This window comes from Canis aureus, chromosome 1 (genome assembly GCF_053574225.1).
Source record: "Canis aureus isolate CA01 chromosome 1, VMU_Caureus_v.1.0, whole genome shotgun sequence".
Taxonomy (NCBI): Eukaryota; Metazoa; Chordata; class Mammalia; order Carnivora; family Canidae; genus Canis; species Canis aureus.
Window position 1 is genome coordinate 99155001 of NC_135611.1, and position 6765 is coordinate 99161765.

Consider the following 6765-nt stretch of genomic DNA (forward strand, 5'->3'; position numbering starts at 1 on the left):
TGGAGCAGAGTAAACAAAGCAAAAACCTAGATGCAGAGTTAGATCTGAGAGGTAACTAGGGGCAGATCCCATAGGACTCACCGGCAGTGGGGGCATGCAGCTTGAAGTCTGATGAGTAGAAAGTTATTACTGGAAGAAGAGCTGAGGTGAGACATGGATGCACTGGTTCTAGGGAGGCAACTTGCTGCGGGGGCAAGTGCAGGAGGAGATTGGTTAGGAGCAGGCACAGTTATCCTGTGAAGAGGGAATGGCAGCTCTTGCTGGGCAGAATGGGGGAAGGCAAAGAATGGTCACTGGAGGACATATTCTGGATCCGGGGTGGAGGCTTTGCTGGTGGGGTAGCGATGGGGCACAGAGAGAGGGGAAAAGCCAGGAAAGACCACAGACCTGGGGTCTGAACACCTGTAAGGATGATGGTGTTATCATGGAAAGTGGGAGACGCAGGGACAGCAGGTTCAGCGGAAGTCTAGTCGGGTTGGCCACATTAGATGAGTGTGAGTCTGGACTGCATGGGAAGGTTTGGAATGGATAAATAGGCATAGAAGTCATGGCAGTTTGAGCTATCAAAGCCTTGAGACTGAATGAAGTCAGCAACAGGGTGAGATGCTGGGGAAGGAAAAGTGGTCCCACAACTAGATCCTGGGTCAAAGGTAATGCTGGGAAGTTGGGGAGAAAAACAGAAACCAGCAATAGAGACGAGGAAGGAAAAGGCAGTGAGGCCAGAAAACCACACACAACACCCAGAAACACAGAGAAAATCCAACTTGAATGTATTGAACTGGGGACTAAGTGATGGAAGCATTTCAAGAAGAAAAGGTCGGACTGTGTCAAAAGCAGCCAACAGAGTAGAGATTGAAGGATTTCTCTGGGATGGTGATAATGCCCTAAAATTGGATTGTAATGACTGTTGCACAGCTCTGCACATTTACAAAAAAATCAATGAATTGGATGTTTAAATGGTGAATTTCGTGATGTGTAAATCATTTGGACATGTAAACGACTCAATAAAGCTGTTTCAAATAAAAGTAGCAAGCATACACCAACCCAGCCTTTCAGAGAAAGTGAAAATGCACGTTTCTATAAAGGGCATGTGCATGCATATCCACAATATCATCATCCATAATACCCCACATTTGAACCAACTCAAACGTTCATCAACTATTATCAGATACATTCAAACACTTGAATTATTCAGACCTAAGCAGAGTGAACTGCTTTTCCACACAAAAACATAGGCAGAGTAAAAAAAAAACCCATCATTTTGAGCAAAAGAGACAGATATCACTGTGTTCATTGTGATTTATTCTATTTCTGCGCTGTTCAGGAACTGATGGATGATAATAGAAACCAAACCATGGCTGCGTGTATGGGGGGGTATGCATCACAGGCTCGGGGGTGGGGGTGGTATTTACTGTGTTAATAGACAGTATCCATATATAGATGAGCTGTTGGATACCATGGAGAGATGTAAAGTTTGAAAAAATTTGTCAAATTCAGGATTTTCACTGTATTTCAGTTTTATATTGACACCAAAACATAGACAAGGAGGTGAGGAAGAACGGCCATCCCAGAGTAACGGGCGGGGCACATTTTATTTGTAGATCGCCTCCCACCACCCGCCAGGTGACTGACCTATGAGCGAGCCGTTGCCGGCTGGGTTCCGGGTGGAATGTTGGGGGTTCCGTGGGCTGTGTGGTGGCTGCGGGCCCCACGGTGACCGGGCGGACCCGTCCTCCGCAGCGTGGCGTGGGGCTGCTCCTCGGGCAGCTGGGCCAGGTGGTGGCGACGCTGCTGCCCAGGGCCCTGTGTCCACGGCTCCCCTCACAGCCGCCGGCGGAGACCGAGGCGTGTCTGCCCATCGTCGGCGTCTTGACGGGTCTCTTCTTGACGCTCCGGCTCATCCGGGCCCTTAGAAGTCGGCTTTACAGAAGACACGAGAGGTGGCTCGCGGAAACTCGGGCTGAGCAGATCGAGAAGAAATGCCAACTCGTTGACAAGCTTTACGCGGCCAAGAAGGAGTGTGCGCTGGTCGGGAAGTCTCTGGAGAACGCCCGGCGGGAGGAAGGGCCGGTGAAGGTTCCCGGCCCTGCGGCCGCTCACAGCAAGGTGCGGCCCGACTCCACGGTGAAGGAGCTGACTCCTGTGGCTCGAGACCTGAACGGAGCGAGAGCCGGGCCCCCACGGCCAGAGACGGGGACAGCAAGGGTGCCAGAAGTGGTGAAGTCCCTGCAAGAGGTCACGGGAGCCACCACACCCCCGGGAGCTTCTCCTAACCTGCTTGGAGACCAAGAGCCGAGCCCCGGTGGTCCCTCCCCAGGAGTGGGCCTGGGCCTCAGAACACCACTGAACCCCCCTCTCCAGGTGGGCCTGGGCCTGGGCCTCAGAGCACTGCTGAACCCCCCTCTCCAGGTGGGCCTGGGCCTGGCCCTCAGAGCACTGCAGAACCCCCCTCTCCAGGTGGGCCTGGGCCTGGCCCTCAGAGCACTGCTGAAACCCCCTCTCCAGGTGGGCCTGGGCCTGGGCCTCAGAGCACCACTGAACCCCCCTCTCCAGGCCTGGGCTTGGGCCTCAGAGCACCGCTGAACTCCCCCTCTCCAGGCCTGGGCCTGGGCCTCAGAGCACCACTGAACTCCGCTCTCCAGGTGGGCCTGGGACTGGGCCTCAGAGCACTGCAGAACCCCCCTCTCCAGGTGGCCCTGGGCCTGGGCCTCAGAGCACCACTGAACCCCCCTCTCCAGGCCTGGGCGTGGGCCTCAGAGCACCGCTGAACCCCCCCTCTCCAGGCCTGGGCCTGGGCCTCAGAGCACCGCTGAACCCCCCTCTCCAGGTGGGCCTGGGCCTGGGCCTCAGAGCACCGCTGAACCCCCCTCTCCAGGTGGGCCTGGGCCTGGGCCTCAGAGCACTGCTGAACCCCCCTCTCCAGGTGGGCCTGGGCCTCAGAGCACTGCAGAACCCCCCTCTCCAAGTGGGCCTGGGCCTGGCCCTCAGAGCACTGCTGAAACCCCCTCTCCAGGTGGGCCTGGGCCTGGGCCTCAGAGCACCACTGAACCCCCCTCTCCAGGCCTGGGCTTGGGCCTCAGAGCACCACTGAACCCCCCCTCTCCAGGCCTGGGCCTGGGCCTCAGAGCACTGCTGAACTCCGCTCTCCAGGTGGGCCTGGGACTGGGCCTCAGAGCACCACTGAACCCCCCTCTCCAGGCCTGGGCTTGGGCCTCAGAGCACCGCTGAACCCCCCTCTCCAGGCCTGGGCCTGGGCCTCAGAGCACCACTGAAACCCCCTCTCAAGGCCTGGGCGTCAGGGCACCGCTGAACTCCCCTCTCAAGGCCTGGGCCTGGGCCTGGGCGTCAGGGCACCGCTGAACTCCCCTCTCCAGTCCTGGGCCTGGACCTCAGAGCACCGCTGAACACCCCTCTCCGGGTGGGCCTGGGCCTGGGCCTCAGAGCACCGGTGAACCCCCCTCTCCAGGCCTGGGCCTGGGCCTCAGAGCACCGCTGAACTCCGCTCTCCAGGTGGGCCTGGGCCTGGGCCTCAGAGCACCGTTGAATCCCCCTCTCCAGGTGGGCCTGGGCCTGGGCCTCAGAGCACCGTTGAACCCCCCTCTCCAGGTGGGCCTGGGCCTGGGCCTCAGAGCACCACTGAACCCCCCTCTCCAGGTGGGCCTGGGCCTGGGCCTCAGAGGACCACTGAACCCCCCTCTCCAGGTGGGCCTGGGCCTGGGCCTCAGAGCACCGCTGAACTCCCCTCTCCAGGCCTGGGCCTGGGCCTCAGAGCACCGCTGAACTCCCCTCTCCAGGCCTGGGCCTGGGCCTCAGAGCACCGCTGAACCCCCTCTCCAGGCCTGGGCCTGGGCCTCAAAGCACCGCTGAACCCCCTCTCCAGGTGGGCCTGGGCCTAGGCCTCAGAGGACCACTGAACCCCCCTCTCCAGGCCTGGGCCTGGGCCTCAGAGCACCACTGAACTCCCCTCTCCAGGTGGGCCTGGGCCTGGGCCTCAGAGCACCGCTGAACACCCCTCTCCAGGTGGGCCTCCCAGCTGCCAGGTGGCCCTGCCCACCCCCACCCCCACCCGACCATCAGTGAAGCCACTGGGTGCAGGGAGCCCCTCCCTGCACTGGGGTTCCTCGAGCTTTACGTGCCGGGCTCAGCCATGAGCTCCTTCATGGACCACTTCTCCAGAACTAAGTAAAGAATATTAGACTCCCCAGGACACACCAAGAAATGTGGGACTTTCTTTCTATTCACAGAATGTTTGGATTCTCTCTCAGTAGCAGTGAAGGAAATATATTTACTTTTTAATTTCTTCCTGTAGTTTCAAGTCTTTATTTAAATTTCAGGTAGTTAATGGGCAGTACAATATTAGTTTCAGGTGTAGAATTTAGTGATTTATCACTTACATACAACACCCAGTGTTCATCACAAGTGTGCTCCTGTTGAACCCATCCTACCACCACCCCTACCTCCCTTCCAGCAACCCTGAATTTGTTCTTTACAGGTGAGTCTGTTTTATGGTTTGCCTCTCCCCCCGCCCCAACTATATTCATTTGTTTTGTTTCTTAAATTCCACATATGAGTGAGATCATATGGTATTTGTCTTTCTCTGACTTATTTAACTTAGCATAATACCCTCTAGCTCCATCCATGTCATGACAAATAGTAAGATTTCATTCTTTTTTATGGCTGAGTAATACTCTGTTGTATATACACCACACCTTTTTTATCCATTTATCTCCTGATGGACATTTGAGCTCTTTCCATAATTTGGCTATCGTTGATAATGCTGCTATAAACACTGAGGTACAGGCGTCCCTTGGAATCAGTATTTTTGAATACTTTGGATAAATACCCAGTAGTGTAATGCTAGGTCATAGGGTAGCTCTATCTTTAACTCCTTGAGGAATCTCCACACTGTTCTCCACAGTGTCTGCACCAGTTTGCATTCCCACCAACAGTGCAGGAGGGTTCCCCTTTCTCCTCATCCTCACCAACATCTGTTGTTTCTTGTATCATTAATTTTAGCCATCCTGACAGGTGTGAGGTGATATCTCACTGTGGTTTTGATTTGCATTTCCCTGATGATGGGTGATGTTGAGCATCTTTTCATGTGTCTGTTGGCCATCTGGATGTGTTCTTTGGAAAAATGTCTGTTCATGTCTTCTGGCCATTTCTTAACTGGATTATTTGGTTTTGGGGTATTGAGTTTTATGAGTTCTTTATAGACTTTGGATACTATTTATCAGATATGTCATTTGCAAATATCTTCTCCCATTTACTAGGTTGTCTCTTAGTTTTGTTGATTGTTTCCTTGGCTATGCAGGAGCTTTTAATCTTGATGAAGCCCCAGTAGTTCATTTTTGCTTGTTTCCTTTCCCTCAGGAGACATATCTAGTAAAAAGTTGCTACAGCTGATGTCAAAGAGGTTGCTGCCTATGTTCTCCTCTAGGATTTTGATAATTTTCTGTCTCACATTTATGTCTTTCATCCATTTTGAATTTATTTTTGTGCATGGTGTGAGAACGTGGTCCAGTTTTTATTTTTTGCATGTTACTGTCCAGTTTTCCCAACCCCATTTGTTGAAGAGACTTTTTTTCCATTGGATATTCTTTCCTGCTTTGTTGAAGATTATTTGACCATAGAGTTGAGGGTCCATACCTGTGTTCTCTATTCTGTTCCATTGATCTATGTGTCTGTTTTGTGCCAGTATCATACTGTCTTGGTCACTATAGCTTTGTAATATAGCTCAAAGTCCAGAATTGTGATGCCCCCACCTTTGTTTTTCTTTTTCAAAATTGCTTTGGCTATTGGGGGTTTTGGTGATTCCATACAAATTTTAGGATTGTTTGTTCTAGTTCCGTGAAAAATGCTGTTGGTATTTTGATAGGGATTGCATTAAATGTGTAGATTGCTTTGTGTGATATAGACATTTTAACAATATTGGTTCTTGCAATTCATGACTATGGAATGTTTTTCCATTTCTTTGTGTCATCTTCAATTTCTTTCATTAGTGTTTTATAGTTTTTAGAGTACCTAGCTTCTACTCCTTTGGTTCAGTTTATTCCTAGGTAACCTTATGGTTTTTGGTGCCATTGTAAATGGGATCAATTCCTTGATTTCTCTTCCTGCTGTTTCATTATTGGTGTATAGAAATGCGACAGATTTCTATACTTTGATTTTGTATCCTGTGACTTTGTTGAATTCATATTCTAGCAATTTTTGGTAGTCTTTTTGGTTTTCTATATAGAGTATCATGTCGTTTGCAAATAGAGAAATAATAACAGTGGGGAGACTGAATATCACTGTCTTGTTCCTGACTATAGAGGAAAAGCTCTAAGTTTTTCTTTATTGAGGATGATATTAGCTATGGGTTTTTTTTATGTACGATCTTTGTATATTGAGGTATGTTCCCTCTAATTCTACTTTGTTGAGGGTTTTTATCAAGAATGGATGGTATACTTTGTCAAATGCTTTTATTGCATCTATTGAGAGGATCATATGGTTTTTATCCTTTCTTTTATTAATGTGGTGGATCACACTGATTGCTTTGCAAATATTGAATCACCCTGGCAACCCAGGAATAAATACCACTTGATCATGGTGAATGATTCTTTTAATGTACTGTTGGATTTGATTTGCTAATATTTTGTTGAGAATTTTGCATTTATGCTCATTGGCGATATTGGCTTGTAGTTCTCTTTTTTTAGTGGAGTCTTTGTCTAGTTTTCATTTGTTGTTGTTCTTCTAGCTCCATTGTAAGTTTTTTAGGTTGTG

The 6765-nt window shown here is 50.6% G+C and overlaps 1 long non-coding RNA gene across 3 annotated transcripts in view; it reads right to left on the minus strand.

The window, feature by feature from the left end:
* LOC144321582 (uncharacterized) overlaps positions 1–1729 on the minus strand; it is a 14164-nt gene extending 12435 nt beyond the window's left edge. For 2 of the 3 annotated variants that reach the window (XR_013387189.1, XR_013387182.1), the window contains exon 1: positions 1633–1729. This is a non-coding gene — a long non-coding RNA (uncharacterized LOC144321582). Of the gene's footprint in view, positions 1–81; positions 185–1632 lie in introns of all 3 variants that reach the window. The other variant, XR_013387195.1, reaches the window with a different exon arrangement.
* Between the last annotated feature and the right edge of the window lie 5036 nt (positions 1730–6765).